Below are 13,874 nucleotides of genomic sequence, written 5' to 3'. Positions count from 1 at the left end.
TATACATTAAACATGTCTAATAGATGCAGAGGCCATATGTGTTTTCTGTGGCATTCAACCCACCTGCAAAGGCTGCATATGATTACCTCAGTGCTGCGGTGCAACTGAAGCTCTACTCTCCCCACAGGAGAATAAAATATTCTGGGATCAGACACGAGCTCGGATACTTATTTTGTAATTTTGTGACGAGGTCAGACTTCATATTTTCCTGCTGCTCGACCCTGTGTTCAGTCAGTTTGGCTGCAGTTACAACACAGAATTCAATCGTGTCAGTTTCCACAAGAAGAAATGACCAGATAAATAGTTTCATAGAAGAATAGATTAGAGTAGAAGAGGTTCCCAAATAGACAAAGTTGTTTTTGATACAGTATACGGGTTGACACAGTGGTTTATGGTTTCACACATAGAAGTTCGCCATTAGTCAATTGACAGAAAATTCATCAGCTATTATGTTAATTAATTGTTTTAGTCAATCTTCAAGCAAAAATGCTACATGTGAGAATTTGCTGCTTTTCTCTGTCATACATAAATAAAGTGCATATCTTTGAGTTTTGGACATCTGGTCGGAGAAAACAAAACAAATAAATACATCTCCATTAGCTGTGGCACGTTATAACTGGCATATATTCACTTTTATCTGACAATTTGAGCCACCCTAAAAACTAAAACACATCCTGTTATTTAAATGGGGTCAAACATAACAGACACTCAGTCTGACCACACATTACTGCCAACCCAACAAATGAGTTCAGACAAGAATTACAACATGGAGTTGTGCGCGCACACACACACAAACACACACAGACACACACACACACACACACGGATATAGAATATTCACTTTGTAGAGTCATGACACATGCATTCAAGAAATCGACTAACATGACCTAAAAACACAAACACACACACAAACACAAACACAGACCAGTTATGCAACTTTCAGACAGACAGAGTTGCTCCACAGTGACACACGCTACTAAAGATCCATTACTGAAGGTTAAGCAGAAAAAGCAAAAAAAATCAACGTAATTTATTGGCAACTATATTGATAATCAATCCTTTCAGTCAATTTTCGAGCAAAAATGCCAAACCTACCTTTGTCCCAGTTTCTCAAATGTGTGTTTTTTCTGATTTTCTTTGTCATATATGATAGTAACTTGAATATTTTAGGATTATGGGCTGTTGGTTTATCAAAACAGGCACATGTAGATGTCATTTTGGGCCCTGAGAAATTGTGATGGGTGTTTTTGGACATTTCACAATATATCAAGAAAATCCTCTGCAGGCTAATCAATAATGGGTTTCGTAATATATAGAACCATTTTTCATACCAAGCTCATGTGGAGGACAAAAAAATGACTTTTCAATAAATGAAACACACATGCACACACGGTACACACAGAGCGAGAAAGCAAGAGAGAGAGAGAGAGAGAGAGAGAGAGAGAGAGAGAGAGAGAGAGAGAGAGAGAGAGAGAGAGAGAGAGAGAGACTCCCTCTCCTCAGAGATCTAGCACTAAAAGTCTGACAAATCCAAATAGGCTTGCGCTCATCAATAACAGACTTGGCTCTTGGGGGAGAGCTTATGGGCGAGCACAGACTGCGAGAGACAATGTTAAATCATTAAAAGTTTAGATATTCCCTGCAGGGTGAGGCCCTGAAGGGAGTGCATCAGCAGTATGAGGGATTTTTCACAACTGAACTCAGAAGAGATTTTCTATGAAAGGCAATAAAAGGCACAAAAAAAAAGAGGCAACCACATGCTCAGTCATTTACCTTACTGCGGCTAACAGCCCACACACGGCCTTGAGGTATAACACTCATCTGGGCATATGTGCTTTCAGAACAGTACACACGTTATCTGTCACCTTTACACCGCTCGTAATATTAACTGCTTTTTAAAAAAGCTGATCAAACTTCCACCCTGACTTCATCATGTATGCAGGAAATAATACATTCAAATTTGAAGATCCCTGGAAGTGATACACACAATTGTAATGTTAAATCTGTAAAGTGAGAGTTAGTGCTGCTGAAACCACTGAAAACTGACAGCTTTTTGCATCTTTTAGCAGCTAACTTTTTCCTTTTGTACTAATTAGCAGGTCAGCATGCAAACACACTAAACTGAGACCAGGGTCCACATTACCTGCTAAACATCAGCATGTTAGCATTGTAACTGTGTGCATGCTAACCTTAGCATTTAGCTCAAAGCACCACTTTGCCTAAGTTTTGACTGTTTCCCAGAAAAAATAAGCCAAGTCTTCACTTTGTGTTCCGGTAACTAGTAGTGTTCAGTGCTCATTGTTAACAAAGGTGATGAATTAGTTACTGAATAATGAAAATAATCAAGCTATTTCAACTTTACTACTACTTTCTAAGCTTTGATTATAAAAATCAACTGACATGGTGTACAAAAATGCAGAAGATAAACTGAGTTTATGAAGTGCACCTGTACACAACATTTCTAATATTCCATTCTAAAAGTGTACACAAAATATTATTTTATGTAATTGGCTCGAATACAACAAACCAAATGTCAGACTTTTAAGACGCTGTGTCAGAGACATGTACAGTCTGTGACCTTTCAGTTGAGAGACTGTTCCATTGACAACTGAGCCGCCCTGCTGCTGTGATGGCTTCCATCCTTTCATCCAACTTTGCTTTCATTGCTGACTGTTTTATGGTCATCAAACATGAACAGAAGAGAGTGCCAAAAAGACAGACATCTATCCTTCCACCTCCACTTTTAGCAAGGTATGACATACAGCAGTTCAATGCTGGAAGCCAGATAGCATCTATGCCTTTATCCTTATAGCTTCATGACTGTAACAAGATGAATCAGAGACAGGTGTCACGTAAGGAGACACAAAAATAGACACTTCTGACCAGATCCCTCTACTTTCCTCTTCCTGTTAAAAATTTAAAGATTAAAGAAGTTATAGTAAGTTAACAAGTGAAGCGAGGTAAGGCACTGCAGTCTATCCGCTCCGTACGTTTTAAGAATTACTAAAACATGAGAGGCAATGGAGGTCAGAGTCTCAGTTGCCCTACATTCTTCCTCTCATTCTGCTTCAATGATCTAAACACTCTGGCAATAAGAGAGAGTGTAAAACTGTTCCTAAATCTAAACTTCCTGCTATGATGTTTCCGTCATCTCTGAATATGAGCAGTGTAGGTCAATCAGACCACTTTGCCCAGCAGCCATTACTCTGCCTCTTGTTGTTTCCAAGTAGTGTATGTCAAAAAGACAACGATATTTCCATCTTCAACCTTTTTTTTTGTATTTAATGAGGAGCAGCGTGGGTCGGCGAGGCTCATCCCTTTTGATCCCTCCTCTTTGATTGACAGGGAGTGATCCTCTTCGTTCCTGACGCACTGGTTTAATTTGTCTCAATCTAAATGTTCTACTTAATGATGTGATGACAAATACGAATTAAGTTCATCTGCTTTGTCTTTGAGAGACAACATATCCTGCACAAAAATGTTCAGAATGTAACCTAATCCCTGTTATGTAATTCTTATTTTGAGTAACAGCTACAACCCCGAGGCAGATATTTTACATACAGTAATATGCACTGAGATGTTTCACTTTCTTTTTCCAGAGCTGGCTGATTGGCTCTTTCCTACATAACAAGAGACTTAGTTCAGATGTTTTTGTTTGATATTCTCTGTTTACAATTGTCATTTTAATACAAGGTGCATGTCACATATTCAGAATTCAAAACTATCTTGCAAACCCCATCAGAACTTTAAGATAAAAATACAATTCTGTTACTCCAGAATTAATAACAAAAACTGACATATCCCTAAATAGAGTCAAACATAATCACTTCATTTTGGATTAAGTTGCACCAACATTAGGCATTAGGCAATGTTTGTTTAATAAGACTATTTATTTTATATGGTCTAATTTCCACCATTCTTTATTCACTTTCTTCACGAATTTGACTTATTGTGATATGTATGTTGTAATGTATTTTTACGTGTTTTCTTCTTGAACACTACATTGCTATTTGAAAGTAACTGCATGTTTAAGCTCACAGGGTAAATGTTGCATGACTTGTTAACAAAAACAAAAGCTTAAAGCATTTTCCTCCATTATCGTGTTTGTTGTAATGGCCATTCAGTCCTTCCATTCAGAGTCAAACTAGAGACAAAAATCTTAAAGCAAGCTTTCTTTACATTTACTTCCCACTTTTTAATAGTTTCAACTTCTGCCCTTCACACAGCATGTCTGATTGACACAGCCACCCATGTGGCACATGCAGTCCCTCCCCTCTCATAGACAAACAGATGAAATCTCATCTGATGTTTGACTGCTGTTAATATCCGTAAATGTCAAGCAGACCAGCACTACACATCCTCCCTCCCTCCATCCTTCCATCACTCCTGTTCTCTTTCGAGCACTCTGTTCCTGTACTCAGCCACCCGCTGAGCTCGTTAGTGGGAACAGATCGAAGGAGTGATGTAAGGGTAGAGAGTGCTGAAAAGGAGAGTGCCACAGAAGCACCCACGGATCATCTTTTCAAAATTAACGAGATAATCTGGTCTAAACGGGTCTTAAAAAAATCAAACAAAACTAACCTTGGCCAGTGTTCGAAACCAGCTACCTTCCAAGCCAAAGTAAATCTGCAAACGTTGTCATTTTCCTCGACACGCTTAACTGAATTATCATTTAGGAAATGTCATACGTAACCAAATGTGAAACAGAACGTCAACATAATCAGAAATGACAACTTTGCCTTTGATTTGTCAGTTTGCACCAATTACACCATATTAAATGTGGCACAAGAATGTAAATCTTTAAACTAGACACACATGTACTCTGAGCAACGTTCTCAATGACCCGACGTCTCACAAATTCAAAGCATCCACTGCAGACAGACTGATGGAAGAAAACGTATTGCAACCTTCACAACAGCAAATATTTTTTACTTCTACCACTGACAAAAAACAAAAAAACAACCTCTGACACTCAGTTACTGCAGGTTTAAGATTCTTAAAGACATACTGACCTTCACTGAAGAAGGCACAGATGCAAACAATCACAAACCTCTTACAAAAGTAAACTAACTCTACGCTTCATAAATTTTTTTCTTTTGCTGTTCTGTTGGAGGTCGCCTGAAAGAATGCACAAAAGTTAAAGAGAAAAAAAGAAAGAAAGAAGGGGGAAAAAAGGGAAAGACGGCGAGAAGGTTTCATCGGCTCAGGTTGCGTCTGGCTGAAGTGGTTCACTGGATACCTGATCCAAGGTCAGATGAAAAGAACAAAGTCTCTGAATCAACACTGACAGCAGAAGCAGACAGAAACACCCCGAGAATCTGATTTTTTTAGAACATAATCTTCTTGCCGAGGGTCATTCAACCTGATACAGTGTGTGATTTGGAACAAAAATGGCTGTTCAGCTTTACAAAACATCCCCAAAAATGACTGAAAGCAACAAAGAGCGCTACATTATTTGATACAGCTTTACCAAATCAAAGCCAGTAATTCAAGAAGAACACACCCTAAAGTTAAAAAGTTTCGTTATTATATACATTACAGACATTTGGGAAATAGCAGATCTAGTCGATCTATATTCTTAACACAATCTCAGAGAACCGGCTCCTCAAATAAGTTATTAGCAAGCATTCAGGGCTGGAACGGACATCCCGTAAGACGTGTCCGATGACGTCTATCGTGGAGCTTTAGAGAGCAAACTCAGCCTGAGGTAAAATTATGGGACGGGAACGGGAATTTAAGAAGCAATTTCTCACAATATGACTGCTGCTATGACCCACATCTACAAAGCAACCAATCTTTGTACAGTATGAAATGATGCAGAATACCGTTTGACATTTCATGATATTTGCTAATAAGGTTTCTGGGAAAAAGACCTGAATACATCCATTGCATCCACAAACCAAAACAATGGAGGTCTGTATGACTTTGCATTTTCTAATTGATATCATACAGTCTGAAAATGATTGTGACCAAGGTTTTATTACTCCCGTCTCACAGTGTGACATGAGATAAGCTTACAGGATTGCAGATGTCACACAGTCTTAAGGTACATTAAGTCATGTCTGTGAGCCACGATACAAGGCACCGGCATACATATTGAATACAGCCTTTTCTATCAAAAAGTCTGCTGTGATAAAGATATAGATAAGATACCACTGTTTATAATAACTGTGTCAGAGTTAAGAGGATTCCCAAAGGATACAACCAGACACTGGTTTAATTTGTAGTTTGTTAAATTGGTATAATTAAAAGTTCCCATTTCTTATGAGCAGTTAAATGTGCACCTGTTTTGGTAGCCTGAATTCAACTTCTTAATCAGACCACAAAGTGCCAGCTGGTTGAAAATAAGCAGAGTTACCAATATCACAAAACATCAACCACACACACACACACACACACACATACACCTGTCACCTTTTCAGTACCAGTCACGTCACATCTCTGTCACATATGATCAACTCCATCAAAACATGCAACAGTGAACTATGTAACAGGAAAAAGAGTCTACTAACAGGGCTTTCAGGTATTAACCCTTCCATCTCCTGTGAACCGCTGATTCTACTGCTGCACTCACTGCAAATCATGCCACATTTCTTATTTTATTTTCAGCTGGATCCCTGAATTACAAAAGTGCCACACAGAGCTGTGAGTCACCCTGAGGCTCACTGGCTGTTTTACAATACTGCAAAACCATGGACTTCATTTGATTCTTGTCGCCTGCACAAAAAAGTTCATGGACAACTGAGAACAACTTCAGGGGGTTTCAGTTACATACACACTACAGGTCACATCCGAGTTAAGTGTTTATGGAAATGCGACGGACTTAAATTGACATTTTAGCGTCAATTTGCATAACTCTTTACGTAAGCCACTTCCTTTCTTTTTTTCCGGCGTACCCTTACAGTGTAACCGGCTGTTAGGTAACACTGCCACAAATGAGTGACTCCGCAAGGCTATTTAACCGCAGATATGTCAACTGTGACTGCTCATGTGTCCCCTTGGGTTCATCTGGGTCACGGTTTGTTCCAAGGGATTGTTATGGATGGGGGGGAAAGAGAAAGAAAAGCAGCGTGCTTTGCTTGTTTCATAACACGGAAGGAGGCTGTAACAGCAATGCAGACAGGAGGAAGCGGAGCATGCTTCTCTATTGTCTGGAGCCAAACTGACGCTCCGCACTCTCGCACCAAAAGATGCGAACAGAGAAAAAATTAAAATAAAAGGTTTAACTGAAAGAAAAAACATTGTGCAAACGGATATAAAACCCGGTACGTTTCTCTCACCTTCCGTCCCCGTTTCTGCGGTGAATGAGTCCCTCCAAGCAAAAAAAAAGCTTTAATTTCTGAAGTGGTAATGAGATGTAAGGCAGGCTTGGCCGCTTTCACTCATTCATCAGTTTTTTTTGTGTTGCTAAAAAAGAGGAGGGTTGGTCCTGCTGGTCCCTGCGCTCTGCACACAAAAAAGCCATTACGAAAGTTCCGGAAGTGCACGAGCATCCAAAGTGTTGTGGGTCACCAGAGGCTCGAGAGCGGCGGAACAACACAAGAGAAGCAGCCCGGAGTAGTTTATTTAAGATAACGCACAATGCTGCCTTGCTTATGTTATTTTTTTTGTCTCTATTTCATATTATTGTAAAAAAAAACAAAAAACAAAAAAAACATTAAAGTCTACACACACACATAAAGGCTATACGTTGGTGGAGATATAGATATTTACAGTCACCGGCCGATTCATTAGGTACACCTTTGCAATTTAATTCAATCAAATACAACAGCTCTGCTTTAAATTCTACTTTTTTATATATATATATATATATATATATATATATATATATATATATATATATATATATATATATATATATATATATATATATATATTTATTTATTTATTTTTTTTTTTTTTTAAGTTTTTTCATTTTCCGTTTTTTTAACATTGTCAAAACATAACAAAGATAATTCTACTTTATGTTTATTACTGAGGTCGTACTAAGTGGTGGTGGCGTACTGGGATGCATTATATTGACTGCAGTTCCTAATATTTTGCCCCTCTCATGTATGTTAATGGAGTGGATAAAATATTAGGAACACCATTCAATATAATGCACCCTAATACACCACCATTACCCACTCTGACCTCAATAATAAACATAAAATAGAATTATCACCTTCCTGACAATTGTTAACAAAAGCTGAAAATGTATATAAGCTTCATAAATGTGGAATTTATAGAAGAGCTGTTCTATTGGATTGCATTCGATTGCACAGGTGTACCTAATAAAGAGGCCAGTGAGTGTATATAAATAGATATAACGACTTGGATGTGATAGTCCACATATTTTGCAGGTGCTTATATTGTCGCACGTTCTTAAGTTTTTAAACAGTCTTCAAAATCATACCTGGTAGTTTTTCCTCCCAGTTTCTTTGTTTTATTGACAGAGTAAATGCTAATGGTTTGACAAAAAGAACAAAAAATACAAATCTGCAATTTGCATCACGTTTGTGATATGCTGTTGTAATGTAGGCTTGAAAAAAAAACATCAATTCAGTAAGTAGTAATATATTTCTTCTTAGGTAAAGTACAATATACAGTGTAAATGTCTGAAGGGTGGGTAAGATGTTCTGTGGATGTGTGTAGGGGCTTTAAACCTAGAATGCCCTCAAATCTTGAACATGCACTGATGTTGTAAAAAGGCTCATTTGCATTTACACTCAGACACATTATCCAAATATCCTCTTGGGATAGAGCACTGATACAATCTGTGAGCATCAGTACAGTTGGTCCACTCAGACTTCCACTCTACATAGTACAATGTCTGAGCGTATGCAAACTTTGATTGACATCTCCCCGAATCACCCATGTTTTCATTCCAACTGTACTGGCTGGGACAACTTTTATCAGTGCATACGTCTAGCTGCAAACTGATGTCAGACTAAATAACATAGTCAAATTTTGACTTGTCAAACACAAGTATGACTAATAGGCTAGTAAATAATGGATTTTCGTTGAAGTGTGCCAGTTCCACAACACTGGTATTATGCGTACTGGCTCAGTTACTGGCACAGCTACATTAAACTGAAGCTGTCATCATTAGTTATACCTGTGACTAGTGGATTAAGTTAAGTATTGCTGCTTTTTCACTGGTCAAAGCTCAGTCAGGATGAACACTGTGAGGTGAACAAGGTGGGATCAGTTCCAGAGGGGAAGCAAAGGAATCCCTTTCTTACTAAAATAAGTGACATTTGGTATGACTGCAACATAAGAAGAGGTATCAGGCAAAATGTACTAATGACCAAATTGGAGTACACCATGTTAATTAATTATTAACATTTACATTGTTTTGTTGCTGCAAGAGTATATAGAGGCGACACTCCTTTCCATTAAAGAGATTGCTTCCTCATCAGTGAATACAATGAAAATGTCCCAAGAAGAAACACCTATTATTGTCAACGCACTTTTTTGTTTGAGTGTGTGTGTGTGTGTGTGTGTGTGTGTGTGTGTGTGTGTGTGTGTGTGTGTGTGTGTGTGTGTGTGTGTGTGTGTGTGTGTGTGTGTGTGTGTGTGTGTGTGTGAATGTGCATGTGCATTGTTTCTGGATTAAAACTTAAACAAACAAAAGAATCATGTCATTATCATTAGATCTGTGTAAATTCCTTGGAATTTCACATACCTGCTTTTATGAGCCAGAGTTCTACAGGAAAGTGAAGCATGACTGATGGCCACAAGGTAAAATGACTTTGTCTTTTTAAGTGTGTGTTCACTAAACTTTTACTTAGCAGCTAAGAAACGATATAAGTTGATGTGAATATTTCCCTGATGTCATTCACGATATATCAGAGTATTTTACTTCACTTTAGATCAAGGTTGGGATTCACATACAATAACAGTTAATTAATCAGTTTTTGTTTGTATAGTGTCTTTCCACTACAGTTGACCCACCCTATGTTATGAAACAAACTGAAGACACACTGGAACTGATGAGCAAGTGGATTACTGCACATCTTTGCCCGATGACTGGTGTTGTAACATCCTCCTTGTACTGCACTGTACACCCTCTGTCGTTCATTCATACACTGCCCTCTATTGGCCAACAGTGCACAGTGCTTTGCATAACACTGAATTATGCAACTTTCAGCAGTGGGCTGACCCAAAAGGGTGAGATTGACAACGGTTTGGGATTGCACCTTGAATATATTGACTGATTTTATTTAGAATGAGAGTCCCTGTTAATGAAATCAAGCATCTATACTCAGAGAATAACACACACACAGATACAATCTCAGTGGGTGACAAACAATGCTGATAAATGATCAGTACATAAAATCCAATTATGTCCAAAATGTATTGCATATTTTCATTTTCCACCTACCTGAAGATAATACACACATTTATCAATATTATTATTTTGATTCAGCTGTGTCCATGCATTTGTGACATTAGAATTTCTTTCTCAAAGTTAGAAAACATAAGACTCAAGCTTTGCAGTTAATAATTGCTTAGAAAGTGAAGAGTGTCTGTTGGTGGGATGATGACTGAAATGAGCAAGAACCACAAAGGAAGGGAGGAAGGCAGGGTGGGAGGACTCTGTCTCCCTCCATTACATTATTGGCAGCTCTCTGTCCCAGATGCATTGATCAGTCACTCTGAAAGGCCAAGGAGAGTCTAGGTAGCACTGAACAACAGTGGTGGAAATTTCCATTAACAACACAATGCAACCAGGGCTTTACTATTTCTTTTTTACTTCCATTCTTCCCCTTTCAGTCCTTTAATTTACTTATGGCTTTCTCCATCTTCTCCACAGAACCTCTCCATTTCCTTTCTTTCTTTCTTTCTTTCTTCTTTTTTTCTCTACTTCTGATTTCCTTTTCTTCATTTTCTGCCTCAGTTACTTTATGGCAAGTTCCAAGTGCTACATTTGTGCTGTCCAAATAGTTTGTAAGCTTCCCTTTTTTTCTTATCTCTTGTCTTTTTGCCACCATCTCTCTTCAATTACATGAACTCCTGCTCTTTCATTCACTGATGTTCACCCTGCTCCATCTCCTCTGGATTTCTGAGGTTTTTGAAGAGCAGCAAATAGCGTAATCGTCATGATAGATTAATTAAAGGTATTTTTTGCATGTGTACATGTACATGTACGTGTGTGTGTGTGTGTGTGTGTGTGTGTGTGTGTGTGTGTGTGTGTGTGTGTGTGTGTGTGTGTGTGGTGTGTGTGTGTGTGTGTGTGTGTGTGTGTGTGTGTGTGTGATTGATGTTAGATATGTCTGGAGCAACAGAAGAGATGGACGCCACTGGCTGCTCAGGAAATTGGAACAATCATTGAGGCTTGGCCATCTTTCTTTTATTTTCATTCTCTCTTTTTCTCACTTTCTTCCCGTCTCATATCAGTTTCAGGCGATCTTTCTTCCCATGACAGCTTTGAGACTTTGAAATTGAATTTAAACACAGACACACACACACACACACACACACACAACACACACACACACACACACACACACACACACACACACACACACACACACACACACACACACACACACACACACACACACACACACACACACACACACACACACACACACACTCTCTCTCTCTAACACACATCACATCATGCTCACTTTTGGGGACATTACATAGACTTACAGTCATTTCCTGGAGACCTACCCTAACTCTAACTGTAATACACACACACACACACACACACACACACACACACACACACACACACACACACACACACACACACACACACACACACACACACACACACACACACACACACACAAAACATCAGCACTGCAAAGCAATGCTTTAATAGTCCTGTCATTGTTTCTGTAATATCAATGGAGCTTAATTTATTTTCGACAGATGGACATTCATGATAGCTTAATAATAAATCACATTTGAAATACAGAGGCAGTTAACAGATGGCCTTTATTTACATTAATATTATGCCACTTGAATTAACTTAATGAATGATTCTGCTTTATTCGGTGCAAGTTAATCAAACACCTTATTTAATTTACAACTGTGATCACTTTGGTAGAGATTGCTCATCAACTTGAGCAATAAATTTAAATAGCACATATTTTCTGAAAATGTAAATAGTGGTGTAAAGGCATAGGTTGATTTATTCTAAAATTCAAAAATATGTCCCCACTCCCCCAATGGCCCTATCCCTGTTTGGAAAGCAGCATAGGTTCACATTTTGTGTCAACATGTCTTGTATGTGTTGCACCAATAGACAAACAGGATACAAAAATCAGTAGTTAGCTTTTGGGTTGCTACAGTTTTAGGGGTGACAACAGCAAGGACTTAAGAACATGGAGGCAAGAAGGTCATTGTGTGACTGGAAACGAAAATATGCAAACAAAGGGGAAAAGGAGAAGAAGTTTTAGGAGAGGGCTTCAGATAGGATTACAGTCACCAGTGCTCTTGGCAAACCCCCCTCAAAAAAGACCCATCTGGACCTTAAGTCTGTCTGACATGCCCTGCTTCTCAGGAACAGTATTACTGGACTGTCATAATGTGTTTGCATCATGTGGGATGAATGGTGATGATGGGGAAGATTGCCGTGATTACAATTTAATGTCATTGGACAGCTCAAGCCGGTTGACGGCAATCAAATGCAATGAGAGAGACAGAAAGGCAATCTCACAAAGAAACAGTCAAAAGGTTTATTTGTATGTACCCATTATATGCACTAGATGGAGCCACTTTTCTTTTAATACTGCACGCATGACAGAAGAACTCTGGAAGTGTAAAACATGAAAGAAGTCAGCAAGAATAACGTTTTCATGCCATGTTTCATTAAAATATAAATACACATGTCACTAACCAGCTTGATGGTCTTGTTTCAGTATGATAGCATGATTGTGGTGTCAGCTGATTTTATCCGACAGTACTGTTTTTCTCAAAAAACATGAAGCCATAATCAAACTCTCCATTTCATTGAGGTATGTATGAAATCTGAATCTGTCCAGATCACATGAATTCACAAAGTGTTGTCCCATTCACACAGGTGCCATCAATTAAAGTCACTTCAGTGTGATGCGTCAATAGTCAGCACTCAGGATAGACATTCATACTGGGCAACAGTTTCACTGATGTCCTAAAATACATTTATTTCTTGCATAACAATTACTTTAACAGAATAGTTTTTTAAGTATATTAATTGAACTGTTTAAATTCTTTCATCAGCAAAAGAAAAGGTATTGAAGCCAAATGTTTACGTCTGAAATGAGATACATTTGTTTAGTTAGAGGTTAGAGTTAGAGCAGACATTTTACACCGTGGATATATTCACTCATCACAATCACAGGGGTAACTAATACTGTTAATTAAGGGGGAATTGCATTCAGGTGTGGTCCTAGTGTTGTGTATGCTGTAATGCAGTGCAGTGTTATGTCTAGAACAAAGCCATCAGTGCTGTTAGTAGTTGGGCCAGAGCTTTTACTGCTATAATAAATGTAAGAATGTCACACACAAGAAAAGTTTACTGACTCCATTTTGAGCTTGTCTTGTGTATTTATTATCCTAGCATCAGTATTATCCATTGTCTCAAGGTATGTGCTTGCTCCTCTCGATGGGGATATATTCTTCGTCTGCCTCATTCCTCAGACCACAATGGTACATTTTGAGCACAGAGGATTTTTTACAAGTATGTATGACAGAAAGAAAAGTTCAATAATCCGTTTTTTTTCTACAAATAGCAACATCTCAACATTTCAACTGTGTGCGCTCGCTGATTTGCCTGCACACTGGTCAACTTGACAGTGGTGTGCATAAAATGTTCTTTCTTAAATCCACAACCATCTTGACTGTCTTGTTTTGTCCAAATCAAGTCACCAGATAGTCAGTCTCCAACCTGTAGACAG

This window comes from Scomber scombrus, chromosome 10 (assembly GCF_963691925.1).
Source record: "Scomber scombrus chromosome 10, fScoSco1.1, whole genome shotgun sequence".
Classification (NCBI taxonomy): Eukaryota; Metazoa; Chordata; class Actinopteri; order Scombriformes; family Scombridae; genus Scomber; species Scomber scombrus.
Note: the sequence above shows the minus strand (reverse complement) of the source record.